This window comes from Erpetoichthys calabaricus, chromosome 13 (genome assembly GCF_900747795.2).
Source record: "Erpetoichthys calabaricus chromosome 13, fErpCal1.3, whole genome shotgun sequence".
Classification (NCBI taxonomy): Eukaryota; Metazoa; Chordata; class Cladistia; order Polypteriformes; family Polypteridae; genus Erpetoichthys; species Erpetoichthys calabaricus.
In genome coordinates this window covers 104,211,855-104,229,495 of record NC_041406.2, presented here as the reverse complement: position 1 = coordinate 104,229,495, position 17,641 = coordinate 104,211,855, and positions in this window count along the sequence as shown.

Sequence of the window (17,641 nt, the reverse complement as noted above, 5' to 3'; positions counted from 1 at the left end):
CTGATGGGTTTTTCTAAATGGGAGATGGCAACCTGCCCCTTGTGATCTCATTTCTAACTTCTGTTTGCCACCCCAATGGTGTGCATTTTGTCAAGATTAATTTCTGAAGCACTGTCATAGGAACCAGCAAATGACTTAATAAAAAAAATTAAAAATTACACAATAGGCGCAGCATGTGTGACATGTGATGACATCAACACTGCATCAACTGCATTTAGCAAATGATGACTGCTTTAAGGCACTATGAAGAAGTAATCACATTATCTACACTAACAATTGTTTCACTTTTTTGTGAAGTTATATCCTTTGCTTAGTCAAACTTCATTTCATATGTATAAAGTCTTTACCAAGAAGATTTCCTGTTTAAACAACTTATTTTTAATCAACTTTGCTTATATACCTGTACAGTATGCCCAAAAACATTCACATTTCGAAATGGGCAGAGTACATCTGCCACTACACACTGTATGTCACAACTCTATTTTTAGCAAAATGTTCACCTGCCAAAATGTTCACACAATGCAACTCACCTATTCATTTCTCTTTATTCACTAATTTAATTAAGGTTTAAATGGGCCAGACCTCACTCTGGCGTCATCTAGTACACGACAAAAAGAAAACCTGGGCAGGGCACCGTGTCATCAAAGAATGCACTCATGCAGACTCATAATAGATCAGTTCAAAACTACCACATAATACATTCTCTTGGGATAAAACCAGATCTCAAAAAAAATAAATCAATAAATGTATATTATATATCTATAGACATGGAGAGAAAGTACTAGCTTCACATAGAAACTAAGCAGATGGCGTTGGAGATATGAGGAAGCAGCTCTACATGGACTACACCATCATTTATTCAATTTCTAATGACAGCCTACCTTTATTTTTTTATAATAGAATTTATTTGAAGAAAACAACATTCCATACAATCAAGACTTACTTTTACAACAAAGAAAATAACATTACATACACACAATCAAGTCAAACTTAGCAAACCTGAATTCAGCCTCGTTCGAGAAAGAGAAGAGCCAAAAGCAAAAGCAAATCTTTAAAACAACAAAGAAGGGAGAATATTCTTTCCCCCAATATAAAAGCTTTTTCTAAAATGTTATTAATTAGATCTCGCTTTATTTTAAAAAAGGTTTTGAACAGATCCTCTAAGTGAGAATTTAATTTTTTCAATTTCAAATAACCCCCCTTTACTATGCTATTATTATTACGATAACATTTCCCCTTGGGATTAATAAAGTATCTATCTATACGATAATGTTAACATGCAGTAAATACACTTGACTTGAGCATTCCTAGTTTTCATCCTCTTTCTCTGTACGTTTCGCATTCATTTGCTCAGAGGTTGATGCACTTGCTGTTTCCTGAGCAGCTCTTTTTTTCACCACCCCAGCGGTCCGCTTCTTCTCTTCTTTCGTCGGCATCTTTTTGCGTAAAAACTGATTAAGTCAGTGTTTGTGTTGCAATTACTTGTACGTTTTCCCTAATTTTTCACTTAAGTTGGCACTTAAGTGTTGAACCAGGTAGGGGAAATGACGGCAAAGATCGTAGGGATGAGAACGGTACTCGTATGCATGTGCCGCATGGCCGCCCTGCTGGCCGCTGCCGAGAGTTGATTCTACATTCAAATAAAAATAAAAAGAGGAATAACCTTGGAGGTCAATTATCACCCCAAAAGCGGATAGTAGACATCACGTAGCATACGCATACCAAATTTCAGGTCAATAGTTCAAACAGTTTGCGAGATACAGGTGATTTAAAATCCTGAACAAACAAATGGACAGCCACAGTAGCATATTATATAAGAAGATACTGTACAAATGCTATGCTCTGATATAAGTTAGCTAGTATGCTTTACTTATTTTATTTAACATATATTTTATCAATGGATTGGCACTCTGTCCAGGGTTTTGTTTCTGCCTTGTGCCTTATGCTTGGTGGGATAGGCTCAAGGCCCTTCAACTCTACTCAGAATTAAACAGGCTTAGAACATGGTATGATACAGTGTGACGAAGTGGGTTCTGCTCCATGCTCCCATCTTGCTTCTGGGAGCTCTGAATCTGACACCATCGGTAATGTCACCGATGAGTTGGACAGTGAGGCAAAACAATGAAGCAAGGGGATGGTGCAAAAAGTGCAAAGGTGCTTTATTAAAACAGTCAAAACCAAAAACAAAGTGTTCAAATAAATAGTGCAGTGCTGCAAAGTCATCAAATAAATAATCTGATACAACGAGTGAACTAGTGGAGGTTAAAAACACAATGAAGAAATCCTTTAAAAACAATGAGGTTAAAATAACAGCTGGAAGCAGTCTTTTAAAACACAAATCCCAGCACATCCTTCTTTAACCCGTCAACTCCCCTGCTTCTCCCTTCTGGGCCCCGCAACAGGGGAATCACCCTACCAGCATATGCAGCTCCTTCAATACTGGTCCGGTAGCCCTCCGACCCCCGGCTACATCGGGCTCCAGCCGGACCAAGACTTGGGTATCTTCCCCCATTGGCCGGAGCGCTCATGCTGAGGCACAACACGCCCAAAGCCTCCACGACTCCTGCTATCGTCAACGGCCAGTCAAGTCCACTGCCGGTCACTCCAGCTACTCCTAATTACTCAGCTGGAGCGACCGCTTCAATCTGCCCACTCCGAGAGTTGGCCACACTCCTCCGGGGCTCTCCTGCCAGCTGCCTGCCTTTGCTCAAGCGAGCTTGCTGTCACTTGCTCGAACCAGCTCCCCACTTCCTGCCACCCTCTTCTTCTCCCTTAACCTCCTGTTCTCTCTCCTCTCTTTTTCTCTGCTCCTAGCCGCCTTGCGCTTCTATTTATTACGGGGACGTGGATCAGGTGTGGCAATCAGCAGCTCCCAGCATCAATTATGGATGCGGATGACTCCTCATCTGTGCACTTAAGTGAGGACCATCCGCATCATGCATCATCCCAGGAACCTCGCTACCACGCCCCCTCTCTACTCAACTATTTATTTCAAAAGTGGTCTTTTTGACTTGAGCTGTGGACCTGCTACACCACACATGGTATGGTAGATTTTTTATATGTATATTGAAATGCATTTTAAATGACCGTTTTAGATACTATTATACAACAACGTACACATAATTGCTTTCAATCAACTCCAAACTGCCTAGACCCTCATAAGGTTATTCAGGTACAAAAAATAACCTTTTTAAGTCATATTCAAGTGATGTACCTCAAGACAGCCAGACTGAAAGACAGACAGACAGAACTAATAAAAAGTTCAGTGAGCCACCATCTTGTAAGAACAGCAATGTAGTTTTCCACTTTTGATGATATTGTCTTCTTTAGCTTCAACACGCAAACAGCAATACAAAATTTGAACTTAAAGGAATACTCCAATTTTCTTTTTTGCATATCACCTACACCATGTAATTTGTAGTGATGGTCAGAAAAAATTTATTCCAATGTTTTAGGCAGAATGGAAAGAAAAATTTTATGATATAATAGAACCCAATGGTAACCAATGCAACAGTAAACAAAGTGAAAACCCTCCATTGAAAAGGAAAATAAAAATCAATGCATACAACAGGCAAAACACCTGTATTTTTTGCCAAAATACGGATAGTTTCACAATTATCACCATACATAATACTGCGCTTTTGAACTGAAGACAGAACTCTTGACCAGGGAATGAGGGGGAGAGGTAGATCTTCAATTCAAAAGCACAGTATTAAAAAATATAAATTCTGGATGTAGTATTCCTTTTAATTATAATATTCAAGTATCCTCAAAACACCATTTGCAACATTAAACTGGTATTTTCTTTTTTTAATTGTGCAAAGCATTCCGAACACACATTTTATGTAGAAATGTACTATAGTTTGAATTTTCATCATACATCCCAGGCATGCTGTGTGATACAGAGATCGAGTGGAAATAAAAAGATCCTCACGTTTTTATAATTTGTGTTATTTTCTTGTTAAACACAATTTTTGGCTGCAAGACAACCAAGTAACACCATCCTGTAATGGAAAAAGAAAGTAAGAGAAATAGATGGTGTGATCACTCCCTGCAGTAACACTACTGTTTGCATGGGAGGGCACAGTGCGTCAGCACAGCACTGAGAAGAAAAAATGTGCAAGTCAGTTTGCAACTAGATTATGACAGATGTTGCCTGGCTTCACCTTGTGGTGGATGGCAAATAGAGCATGAATCAGGTATTATTGTTTCAGTTATAAGTAAATTATGGTTCACGTCCATTGAATGACGACTTGTGGAAGATGCGACAGGCAGTTTGTTGTAGTGGATAAGGACACTCCCGTCTCTTCCTCACTATGTGACCCTAAGCAATTCTTAACCTTCCAGTGGTCTAGCTGCAAATGGCTTTAGAGCACTCTCAAACTGTAGGTTGCCTTGGATACAGGTGTCTGCCAAATGAATATTTGCAAAACTGAAGCGGGGAATGGCAAATAATATCACGATCTAACGAATAACAACCTAACTACTTCTTTTAATCGGGGCCGAGCGACTGATAGTTTTGTGATGTCGTACAACTAATCTGCAACGTCTTGACATCCACTGCTCTTGCATGTTTGCGCACCCCTTTAAAGTCGTGTGGTGAGCCGCTGCACACTGGGCCAGCCAGGAGGAAGAAGAAGAGGTGCTGTGCGCGCCGTGCCGACTAACAGAAAGCCTTCGCCATACAAGGCAATCCGAGGACGAAACTATAAACAAATGACATCACCAGGGGCGCCTATCTGTTTAAACGCCAAAGAATCTTCAATTACAACGTAATGAGGATCCGTCCATTTTTGCAAATGTCACTGAACCAGCAGCGGCTAGTTTGTGCAGCATCGCCTCTTGCATTTTTTTTTTCAAAGAAACTTCACCCCGTGTTCCAAACGAAAACAATGCCGCTAAACGTTTAAAGAATCTCCCCACATGACCAGTGTGAAAGATTTACCGCGTAATCTCCCACCTGTCTAGTGAGTGCCGGCCAGCCGGCCACCTCCACACTACACACCACGTGAATGGAGGGGCGAGGCGCTGCTTGTCCCGGGCGCCTTACGCACGCTGACGGCTATGCGCCTCAGATGCACCGCCCGCGGAATTCCGTTACGTAACCTATGCTACAACTCGCCTCGCCTTCCCACTACCCACCAGCGTTTCCCTGCAAGACTTTCCAGCACCACGTGACCGTGGGCGGACGTACGTACGTGTCTCCGCGCGTACGTTGACGGGAGGACCGCCCCTACGCTACGTCTGTACATCAGCTGCCGCCAGAGCACAAGACAGGACACAAGACAAAAAGGCTTTTTTAGAACAGGCTCTCGTTAATCACGCCCTACCCAGAACACGAGGAAAGGCAGACATGGATGTACCGTACCGTACGGGACTTTTGTGTTTGCAGCTCTTTAATAACAGTCAGGTGACTGGCGACCAGGATAGTTCAGTTAATAATGTGGGTGCATATAGAGGGTCAGAGAGCTTTATCAGACGTACGTTCAATACCACATTCACAAGCAGTTACGAGGTTAATAAAATGAAAGAAACGGTATAACAAGATACTTCACATATACTTTATCCATGTAAACTAACAAATTAAAATTAATGGTAGAGACTAACAGGCAGGCATTGCCACCCCATACAGCCATGGATGCGCTATCTGATTATGACCTTAACGGAGTTTTCACTTCAGTGCGTTTATATGCACACACAAAATCGGGATAAGCGGAGCATCCCGGTTAAGGCAGAAACCTGCTTTCTTAAAAACGAATCCACCAATGGCCTTCCCCTTAGCAGAACGCTCCAATGTCATTACACAACTTAAAAAAAATCATCCGCCACAATAATCATTTTGTGATTATTTTCTTGTGTTTTATAAACACATTTAGTCCATTTGCTGTGAATCCATCCCCATTTTACACACACAACCAGAACCTGCATCACCCAGTAGCTGATTGAAAACTAAATTGACCCTTTATTAGTAGGTTTCTGTTACCGGATTGCACACATCACACTCTTTTCTGCTTTGCTGTGTGACTGAGCCCTGCAAGGAGCAGTGAACCGGTATGATGCTTCTTGCCTAATCCTAGTGCCACTGGGATAATAGTAATGCAAGAATTTTTACTTAAGTACAACAAGTATTGTGTTAGTTTACCATGTAATGCACTTTATCTTTAATGTATTACCTCCAAAACTACTATTGAGATGATGCAGCTGAGTTTAGCACTACATTCAGCTCACCAACATATATTTAACGATTTCTGAAATACTGTGACAAATTTTTTCAACTAGAGGAATAAAGTGATTGACTGAGCATTTGCCTGAGGAAATTTATCTTTGTGGACACTTCCACTTTTTTCTACCCCTGGTTGCTGGAAGCATGTGTGAAGATAACACTTGCACAGGCTAAGAGAAGTGCAATGAACAAACTCCCGACTACAAAAGCCATAACTGTAGCCCATTATGGTTTATGTGGCCAAATAACTGGGTTACTGGCAGTGAAAATCTACATATGTTAACCTAGTTTCTCAGAAACTAATATACAGTATAAGGGTATCTGTGAGTAGGTGTGTTATTAAAGTGCATGTAAACGCACTCAGTGTTCACATACAAAAGGTTTCTTTCCACTGTTTGTGTGCCCTCAGGTTTGCTATGAATTGACCTGATGTTGAAGTGTGCCAACCAAAGGACTGACACCATTTATCCGAACCTGAGTCAACTTCTGGGTTGTACCTTTTGCTGACTGTCAATGATTTATGTAAATGAGTGAATACAAAATATAAGTAATTCACAGGTATACATTGAAAACATTAATTGTTTCGTGTGATTTGTTAATATATTTTTGGGTACTGAATTAAAAAATGGAAACAGTTTTTCTACATCACATAACATTTTTTATCTGTCAATAATTTTTTTTGTTTTTGTTATATAAAAATTAAATATTTTACTTGAATGATAATTTGTTTGAATATAATATATTCTAATATTAAACTTGTGTGTTTAAAGCTTTGAAAATCATCTCAAGAAAATTAACAACAGTAAGCACCAGTAGTTCAGCTTTTCTTACTGGGCCCACAGTAAGAGCTTTACAAAATCCCATATGTCCCTGTGAGTGGGACAGCAGAACCAAAAATTGACATTGAGTTCCAAAGGAATAGCCAGAAAAAAAAAAAGCTAAAGCTTGGTGCCAAAAACCTCATCAGACCTAACTTGCTACATCCAGATAAAATGCTGCTACCAACTGCTTGATGTTAAGCTTGTTTAAATGAAGTACTTTGTCAAAGTCCAATCAAAAGATGAAGATTATTTTATATATTTGTGCCAAACGTTTCCTGGTTTGTTCTTTAGGATAAATTGAAAGAGGACATTTTTTTCCAGACCTGAAATTAAAAAACTGATTTCTGATGCTGGGGATTTGTTAAAAAAACTCATTTATAAGCTTTTAGGTAAAAGTAAATGTCCAAATCGTAAAGAAATCATGAAAAATGTTATAGTAATGTTTAAGAAATTGGTTGCAACATATAAGTCTCAAAGGTCACTTTTTGGATTCATATTTGTAATTTTTCCTGGAAATTCTTGGAGTGGTGAGTGAAGAGCCGAGTGAAAGAGTCCATTAGGAAATGAAAGACATGGAAAGAAGGTACTGTGGACTTTCAGTATAATGGAGGACTACTGCTGGATTATTTACAGGGACGCAAAGTTTTGGATCAAAAAAACGTAATAAGTGATAAAGACTTAAGTTTCATGTAAGTCAATAAATACTTATTGTTCTTTTCTTAACATGTATATTTAAAAATACTAGGGGGATGTCCCCTGCTCACTTCGCTCGCCTACCCCAACCTGGGCGCGCTTCGCATCAGCCACTTCGCATCTCTGTCTCTCATGTTGTGAAGAGGGGGGCTGAACGCATGCTAAGGAGATACGGTCGCTCCTCTGAACCCCCCTCTTAAACGGTGATACAATGGGAAACAAATACATTTTTTTTTACCTCCTCTATGCTCGATCAGCTTGCTTGCTGCTGCTGCTGCTTGTGCCATGCTGCGTGATCTGCATGTTGTGCTGCGCTTCAAACATTTAAAAGCCTTTACAGCAGCTGTCATCCTTGTCTCGTGGGACGTTAAAGTGTCTCAGAGAAAATCACGTCTCAACCCAAGATTTTTTATATAATAGAGAGATTTGATTGACTAAATATTTTCATGATAAACTGATTTTGAAAAATGTTATATAAATGAATAATTTGGAACTTTATTTGTAAAATGTACTTTTTACAGAAGTCCTTTAAATAAATAAATACATAAATAGGTAGCTAAGTAAGCAAATAAGTGAATACAAATAACACACTTTGGTCTGAGCACAAACTAGATGACTATAAAGCAAGAAAATTAAAAAGAAAAAAAAGTTCTGACTTGGGTGTCTCAGTCACAGTGAGGCATTATGCTGATGTATTTTTGTTGGTATAAAATTGTGCAGTTTGTTACATTTTAATTAATTTCTTTTCAGTTTTGTACTAAAATGTGACATGATGGAAATAATCTAATTATATATTTATTATGTTCATGAATGTGAATAAAAAGAACCATTACTCACAATTAAAACAATTCTCATGTTTAACTTACTAGAATGATTTTTTATTGTTTGTGAATGTTATATTTAAGTTAAAATGTAAAAGTGCTACTCAATATTTGTAATAGGGTCTCATTTATGCAGCGGATTTTAAGATACAGCACCCTAATATCCATTGTCTTAACCTGCAGGTCCAGTATATAGTCATGGGTGTCCAGAAGCAAGTGTTGCAACACAAATCCTACACCTTTACAGACTGTTCCACTGCAAAACACAACTTATTATACTAATATGGAAATACCAAAATCAAAATAAAAAATGAATTAATTTATATCCTTTAACTACGGAATCAAAGAAAAATTGTGAGATACCTTAACTTGAGGCATCCAAAATAAAGTGCAGCTGGAAAATCTTGACATTTAAAAACTGCAGTAAGTTTGATACACCTTAGTTAAAGTGACTTTACAGAACTGCAGGTTACATGAAGTCAAAATGGCTACTATGGCAACAAAGCAAAATGATGTGTCACCTCCTTAGGTGCCAAGTCAAATACAAGACCCACCCAAGAATGCATTTCATGCTCAAATCATGAGAGTTCAGACTAGCTGTAATCTGAGTCAAGTTTACTAATACATTTGCATTCTCCTTTTATATAGAACTTTTTATACTAAACATTATTTCAATGATTTGTCCCATATTTTGTGGGCGGCACAGTGGCGCTGCTCGCAGTAAGGAGACCTGGGTTCGCTTCCCAGGTCCTCCCTGCGTGGAGTTTGCATGTTCTCCCCGTGTCTGCGTGGGTTTCCTGTGGGTGCTCCGGTTTCCTCCAACAGTCCAAAGACATGCAGATTAGGTGCATTGGCGATGCTAAATTGTCCCTAGTGTGTGCTTGGTGTGTGTGTGTGTGCCCTGCGGTGGGCTGGCGCCCTGCCCGGGGATTTGTTCCTGCCTTGCTCCCTGTGTTGGCTGGGGTTGGCTCCAACAGACCCCAGTGACCCTGTGTTAGGATATAGTGGGTTGGATAAAGATTGACTGACTGACTGTCCCATATTTTTCAAATTAGAGTACAGACAGATGAAGAGAATCAATCAGGGTGACACTTTGAGACAGTAATGTGGATGGAGTTGACAAACTTTTATTTGACTGTAAACTACCTTAGTTACTTGATCATGTATTCCTTTATATTTGTATCATTTGCATTTGGCCCTTTGCAATTTAAAAATGAATCTGAACTAGTGTTCTTATACAATGTCTCCTTCATCATACAGTGCCATCTCTAAAGTGATAACTATTAGAAAAAACTTTGCAGCTAATGCATTTGACAGGCAAATCTTCCCAAAAGTTCATACAGTGTGCGTATTGCAAGGTGCTGTTGCTTGTCAGGTTCACTCCGTGTAGACCTGATCCTGAGACCTACTGTTTTCCAGAACTAGGAGGCACACTCATGCTGAACCAAACGGACTTCTCCCTCATATCTTTACTATGCCCCACTATCTCATCCATATCCAGATACAGGACACACTAAATTTGGATAGATTGCAACAAGATGTAGAAGCCAAAAGAAGAACTAATGATAATAACAATAGCTCATAATACAAAATCAACAGGCCTCCCCACATAGCTAAGGTTACTTGGAAGTATAATAATGGCATTATTTTCAAAGCAGCTTGTGATGGTGCACTTTAACATAAAGTTCAATTGACTGATGGGTGGGTTCACCACACTGGTGCAGAGGTTAGCACAATTCTGCACCAGCTCCAGAGGTCTGACTTTTTACTGCCTTTGTGAAATCTGCACGTTGTATGGGTCTTCCTTCTATATCTGTGAGTTTCGAGTTAACTGACTTTATGTGAGTAAGCCCAGCACTTCACTGCTGTCCCATCCAGGGTTGGTTGTTTTTCTGAGCCAAAGGCAGCTCGGATACGCCATGTGAAAACCCCAAACCCTGAAATAAATTAGCAGGGCAGAAAACTGGTGATGAAAGAGGAATGATTGATGGATACACATGTACTCAACATTTGAATGTACATGTTCTTCAAGCGGGAACTGTACAAGCCAAAACTGTACCTCTAAGTCATAAAACCGCCTCATGATGACAGCTTCCTAATTGTTTGTAGAAGAAGCAGAGTTTTTCATGACTACCATTTCAAAATAACACACACTGCAGAATGTCACAGGTTTATTGCTATCACCCTTTTAATCACACGCCTTTTTTTTTTTTTTTACTTTTTTTATATATACTGTATATATATTTATTTTTATGCCAGCAGCCAATTTGGAATTATGCATTTTCACTTGAGCTCAGTGCCACATTTACATCTCAAATTTATTTTTAAGGTGCTTTGCATAGTTCCATTTGAAGGAATGTGCAATGGATGCCAGTTCTCTTGTTAGTTCTTCCTTGTTTTATTTCAGTATTTGATTTCTGCTTTGTTCTTTGTAGCATTTTTTGAATTTCTCTTCTCTGTATGTGACATTGTTTAGAATGACATTTTGTCTTGGCAGTTCATTATCTTGTGTACAGAGGAGTCCTCACTGTCATAAAATAAATTATAGGATTTTACTGCACAAAAAACTGTGGCCAAAAAAGTTGGGTTCCCAGAGACCCAAAGTAAGGTGCTCCACATGACTGATCTTTCTAAGCAATTTATTAATATTATTATTATCATACTCGGGAAGAAAAACAAAAATACTGGCAGGCCCTGGTGCCTGTAATTCTGGCTAGTATGGCCTGAAGAAGTAAAGTCTGACTACTGGAAGTGATCATTCTAAGGAGTACTTGGTATGAAACTTGGAAGGAAGGACATCTACAGCAAACTACAGCTGTAGGTGGAAGCAAATCCCTGTGATGACCACCTTGGTCTGGAGCAGGGGTCCTCAATCATGGTCCTGGAGGGCCACAGTGGCTGCAGGTTTTTGCTCCAACCCATTTGCTTAATAAGAATCACTGATTGCTTAAGTAACACTTCTGCTTCACTTTAGCTGTTTCGCTCGTTAAGATTTTGAACCCTTATTGCTTATTTTAGTCTTAAACAGCTGTATTCTTGGCTTTTAATTGCTCCTAATTAGCAGTAACATCCAAATGACAAAAGAGACCAGCATTTATCTATTTAGCTTGTTACCATTTACACCTGTGTGTATTCATCGTGCACAATTGGGTTTAATTAAATACTTGGAAGGAAAGAGAAGAGAAAAAAAGTGAAGGACTGAGAATTGCTCATCCATTTTTGGCTTCAAATCATTTGGATGATATCCTTAGAAAGGGGAAGAAAATTCAGGATGTGAGAATGACCTGACATAGCAGAGTTAAAGCCCTAACAAGCCATAAAATTAAATTATTGGCAGGAATTGCTTTCTAATTATGCAACCGGGTTAAGAACAAAAACCTGCAGTCACTGCGGCCCTCCAGGACTGTGATTGAGGACCCCTGGTCTGGAGTGTACAGCTGAAAAGTCAACCAACTTGGAATTGGTTTCAGCTGAGCTGATATGCTGGCAGCTTTTTATTATGGACTTGAGAGAGAAGAATACCACAGTAAGGGTGCTGTGGGCACAACAGTCACTAAAAATGGTGGTTCACATCATAGATGTGGCATCACAGTGTGAGTGTAGCATGGTATAAGGTACCAAACTATACAGCATGAGTGTATCAGGAACAGTAACTCTGCTCTTTAAAAATGAAAGTGTCACAGGTATACTGAGTAGTAGTAGTAGTAGTAGTAGTAGTAGTATCAGAGTACAGTGAAATTCTTACTCAAATCCAACCAACATACAACAACTCACTACTTTTACTGCCATGATAAAGGAGAATTGATTAAAACAGAGAAATTTCAATTTATTAAAGAGGTAATTCACACAGACACAGGAAAACAAAATCACCTATTTAAGGATCTAAGGTCAGAAATAGAATGCTGATATGAGGGTCCAGCGGAGGTTAACACTGCACTGACTATACACAGCAGCATTCGTTTTGAATGGAGATGGAATCAGAAGATGGATCATAAAAGTAACTAGTCAAGGTCAAAACTAGAAAGAAAAGATTTAGTAGAAATAAGACAAAAATTGTTGATATAGAATTGTAGCAAGAATGTCAGAAACCAAAAATAGTGAACATAGCCAAAGCCAAAATGTCAGACATAAATTATCTATCTGCCTCACAAGGCTTATTCTCATCTAGACAAAGCTGACAGCACTGTGGGAATTATGTTTTCTTGATATCTCCAGTGCCATTGATACCATCCAGCCATTTCTGTTAAGGAGTAAACGCAGAGATATGCAGATGGAAAAGCCTGTGATGCCCTGGATAATGGACTGTCTGTCCGGCACACCACAATCTGTGAGGCTCAAAGACCGTGTCTCTGTTACAGGTTTGAGCAACACTGGAGCACCACAAAGAGCAATCCTGTCTCCACTTCATTCTGTACACCTCCGACTACAAATTAAACACCAGGTCATGTCACTTGCAGAAAACCTCAGATGATTCTGCACTTATGGCATGTATTGATAAAGGGGATGAGATGAAGGAGAGGACTCAAGTGGAGAACTTTGTTTCTTGGTGCAGAAAGAATTGTCTGCAGATTACCATCAGCAAAACCAAGGAACTGGTTATGGAGTGGATGTAAAGGTGGTCCACTCCTACAAATACTTGGGGATCCACATCAATAACATGTCGGTCGGGTCTCATAACCTTTTCCATAGGAGACTGTGTTCCTTTAATATGGGAACTGACATCCTTTACATTTTCTATAACGGAGTGTGATTTTCTACACTGTAGTGTGCTGGGCTGGTAACATCACTTCAAGAGAGGCCCATTGAATCAACAAACTAATTAAAAGGATGGGATCATTTACAGGACATACTCAGAATCCCCTGGAGGTGGTAATGGGGGAGGGAGTTATGGCAAAACTGAGTTTTTATACCAGCAGCAATACATCTATATAATGCTTCACTGTGACTCAAACTGCCTAGTCAGATTTTTTTTTTTTAATTTCCTTTCTATCTATCTATCTATCTATCTATCTATCTATCTATCTATCTATCTATCTATCTATCTATCTATCTATCTATCTATCTATCTATCTATCTATCTATCTATCTATCTATCTATCTTAGTTGATTGACAGAAATTAGTTCAAAACCACAGATTCTTTTAGATGCTAGCTATTAGGTTGTATCCACAAACTTGCGACAAAAAAACATTGCTGGTTTATGAGTCGTGTTGATGACTTCCTCAGCGTGATATCAGCTGGCAACCTGTGAACACTCACTATGGGTGCTCAAAATAGAGACTCCCATATTGAAAACAATGGCACTATGGGACAATATATTTACTTTTAAAAAACATTAAAAATGTGTTAGATTCAAAAATCAGTGTCATGGCCAGATTCCTCTAAACCCCCCTTCCCCCACCCCAACCCCCAAATAAAGTTTCAATTATTGTTAGAGGCTAAGAAGAAACTGTAAAAAAAACTTAAATTCCAGGTCACAATAAACAAGACTTTGTGTACAGTAAGCAACAGGCTGCTGTCGTTCATAGTTATAACAGTGGTGGCAAAGGAGATCTATCAGAACACATAAATTTCCATAATTTGCCATGCATGGGACAAGCCAATCATGTTCCACTTCTGTAAGTGAAGAACAAGAAGATGCAGGTTGGAACAGGGAAAGGAAAGTAAACACTGAGCACTGGAGGATTGGAAAAACACTGCTTGTTTTGGTAAATCCTGTTTCCTGCTAATTCACACATATGGGAGGTCCAGGATGTATCACAAGTCTTGTGAGTTAATGGACTTATAATGTTGATTGCTAACGAGAAAAGCCACATAAACAGACAGATAATATGCAAAAGCCACACAAACAGTAAATTGTCTCAGATCTTGTGGCTTTGAAGCATCACGTTAACAATGGTGCTGCCTTTAAATATGTGATCTTTTTTTTCACTTTATCTACTGTATACCTATTCATGTGTTAACAAGCTATATATATATATATATATATATATATATATATATATATATATATATATATATATATATATATATATATACAGTGTATATATATATATATATAAACGTATACATACACACATACATATATACTACTCAAAAAATTAAAGGAACACTTTTTAATCAGAGTATAGCATCAAATCAATGAAACTGGTCTGGTCAGTTAAGTAGCAGAGGGGATTGTTAATCAGTTTCAGTTGCTTTAGTGTTAATGAAATTAACAACAGGTGCACTAGAGGGGCAACAATGAGACGACCCCCAAAACAGGAATGGATTAACAGGTGAAGGCCACTGACATTTTTCCCTCCTAATCTTTTCTGACTGTTGTTTCACTAGTTTTGTGTAAATGTTGGGTTCGTGATCCGGTGGTCGGTGACACGAACACAGAATTCAATGGATGTTCTTCTGAGTGGACTTTCTTTATTGCATACGTGCGGTCTCTGTCTGATGTACCAAAACCCCCAGTTCCTGTCCTTCCTTTTTCTTTCTCCACATAACCAATCACCACACGATAAATGTCTTTGTGAAATTAAAACTAGTTATAAACTTAGACCACGGAGTGTTCAGAAATTTAAAAAAATCTTCGTTATACATGTTTAATTACGCCATCCATTCAGGGTTGAGCCCATCCCAGCAAGCACTGTGTGCGAGGCAGGATCAAATCCTGAACGAGTCGCCAGCACATCGCAGGGTGAATACGAGAAATTCTTACACTAGCAGTAACAAAACCCGCCATCCTACATGACTTTGAAAGGAAACTGAAGCACGCTGAGTAAACCCACCAGAAAAACATGCAAATGCAAGGCAGGGAACACCTGGTACCCCCTTGCTGCAAGGCAGCAGTGCACCCTCCACGCCACCGTGCCCCCGCATGATTAATACATGCTTTAATGCATTTCATCATGAAAATGATATCAAGTATTTATCTTAGCATTCTAAATGTTCAGAGAGCAGGAATATCATGAAATTAATGTATTCTGTGTGGTGATCGCTGCCTGCGCCTCCTCTTAGTGCAGAGGAAGTCAGTTTAAGAAGCACGTAGCAATTAACAATTGGGTTGGGGAACCCTTAACACAAAGCATTTAATGTGCTACATAATTTATGACGGGGTTTGAGAAAATCTAGTAAATTAAATATTCATTTTAAGATGAAGTTTAGTTTACAATGTTCTACTTTAATGACAAATTACGAGAATAAAGTCAACATGTTGACTTTATTCTCGTCATAAGCATCGAGATTAAAGTGGAAATGTCGAGAATAAAGTCAACATGTCGTCACACTATTACATAGTACCCAGGTACATTAAACAGTATTAAAAAAAAATGAAACAAGTACAACTTGGCTTGCAGTATTATCCAGTAGTATAGAAACAGTATTCACACATCTGAACATAATGGTCCACATCCGACCTTTTAAAACCAAAGTATCTCCAGACAATAGACACGGCTCCTTTTTTCGGCAAAAGTTCTTCTGTGTCATCATGTTCAACTTAATCGTCTGCTACAGCTTCAGTTTTGGAATGTTCTCTGTCCATTTTCACTGTTCAATACCTCCACTAACGAATGTACTCCGTTGTATGCGTGTTTAGCGGTGCAGCAGTGAAAACAGTTAAATAGTTTCCCGTTGCACCACGTTCTGAACGTTGTTTAGGCTATTTAAACCAGTGTTGCAGTATAAGAAAAATCCATATCATAACAAAAATAAAAAAGGGTTTTTGGTATGAACCGGTATACCACCCAGCACTAATATATATATATATATATATATATATATATATATATATATATATATATATATATATATATATATATATATATATATATATATACACACTAGCTGTACCCCGTGGCTTCGCCCACATAGTAATGAAACAGGACAAACTTTAAAATCAATAGACGTTGGCACTATATCTGATCATGTTCAGCTCTGACGTGAGAGCGTTCCCCGTGTGGGGAGAAAAGCATGTGGCAGTGATATTTCTGCTAATTAGCAGCTACCCTCTAAAACACATGGAGCTCTGATCTCTCTTTCAAAAATGTCAAACGTTACTCCTTAACAATCTGTAGATGATAATGTCTGTTGAACAAATAGGTATCGCTAGCTAAACGTAGGCAAGATGCACTCCAACACATGGCGAGACGTAGACCAACTCAAACAGAAGCTGGCGAGGTGAATGAGGAAGGCCCCGCCCCCTGCTCTTGGCCCACAGCCACTCTGTTGGATTTGCATAAACACATCGGTACTGCAAGCGAACTATAGTACCTAGCGCGATGAGAGAAGTCGCAAAATCAACCGGAAAGTTCATGCAAATTATAGAAAACAACCAGATTTAAATCCGTTAAGTAATTCTCTCGTGAAAAAAGGAAAGACATAAAGCAGACAGACATACAGCAAAACGCGCTTGGACCATGAAATTTTTAAAACCATTTCTTAGTGAGCACCTATGGGCCAAGGGTAACCTACATTCCAAATTTCAAGACCCAAGTCCTCATGGTTCGGGAGATTTCGTGATGAGTGAGTCAGTGGTACTTGGCTTTTATATATGTATATAAAGAAATATATATAAATTCTGTATATGGGACATCACTGCTGTTTCAGGGTGTTCCCTCACGGCAGCACTGTACACAATAGTAAATGGGCTTTTCAGCAGGATAGCATGCCGCTACCTGGAAAGCTTTCAGTAACAGAACAGTAGAATACTTTTTTGTGCTGTGGCCTCAACCGTCACCAGATCTGAGTCTAATAGAGATTGGAATGAGCTATTTGAAGTAAACTGTCACTCTCAGCTAATTGGCACTAAATATGGGACAAACTGGAGTCATCATGAGCCAGGATCCCTGTGCCAAACCTGTGTCACTTTGTCAACCCAATGAAGCAATAAATTCAGGTTGCTTTGAGAAAAACAACAGGGTCCCACTCTCTGCTCCAAATGTTTGCCAAAAAGTGGCCAATAAGTGACAGATAAATATAAAGATGGAGAATGTGTTGTGGGCTCAACAGTGTCAGTGTTAACCTGCATTAGAGCAGAGGTGGGCATTCATTTGAATATGCTACAGGTACATCTCAATAAATTAGAACGTCATTGAA